The sequence below is a fragment of the Myotis davidii genome, unplaced genomic scaffold (genome assembly GCF_000327345.1).
Source record: "Myotis davidii unplaced genomic scaffold, ASM32734v1 scaffold1622, whole genome shotgun sequence".
Classification (NCBI taxonomy): domain Eukaryota; kingdom Metazoa; phylum Chordata; class Mammalia; order Chiroptera; family Vespertilionidae; genus Myotis; species Myotis davidii.
Window position 1 is genome coordinate 406,291 of NW_006293535.1, and position 549 is coordinate 406,839.

Consider the following 549-nt stretch of genomic DNA (forward strand, 5'->3'; position numbering starts at 1 on the left):
AGAGTGAGAGAGAGAGAGAGAGAGAGAGAGAGAGGGAGGGAGGGAGAGAGATAAGGTACAGGTACAGATACATATGGATATGGATATACAGATACAGGTATAGATAACGTCCTGTGCGACATTCCACCGGCTTCCCACCCTCCGGCGCCTCCTCCAGGCGTGAGAGCCGCCCAGGGAGCAGGGACCCAGGTTCCCCTCCTGGCCGGCCGGCCCTCGTGCGCTCCCAGCCTGCTCGCTGCCAGCCCCGCCTGCGGACACTGCCATCCCCGCCCCTGAACTCCCACAGATGAGGACATGAGGGCAAAGGGGGGCACGACCTGGCTACAGTCCTGGGGACGGAGGGTCCCCGAGTCTTCACCACGGTCCCCAGAGAGCAACGCACGGCTGACGCTCAGGAGAGTCTGGGCCCAGCAGCCCAGCAGCCAGGCTTCACCTGCGTCAGAGACCTGTGCCCAGAAGACGAGGGCTGAGCTGCCGGCTCACTGGTGCAGGCGGGAGAGCGGAGTGGGTGCCAAGGGCCAGTGCACAGAACCTGGGCCTGGCTGGGCC

General features: G+C 64.7%; 1 protein-coding gene across 1 annotated transcript in view; it reads right to left on the reverse strand.

The window, feature by feature from the left end:
* TMEM266 (transmembrane protein 266) overlaps nucleotides 1-549 on the reverse strand; it is a 29,061-nt gene that overhangs the window by 9,603 nt on the left and 18,909 nt on the right. The window lies entirely within an intron of this gene.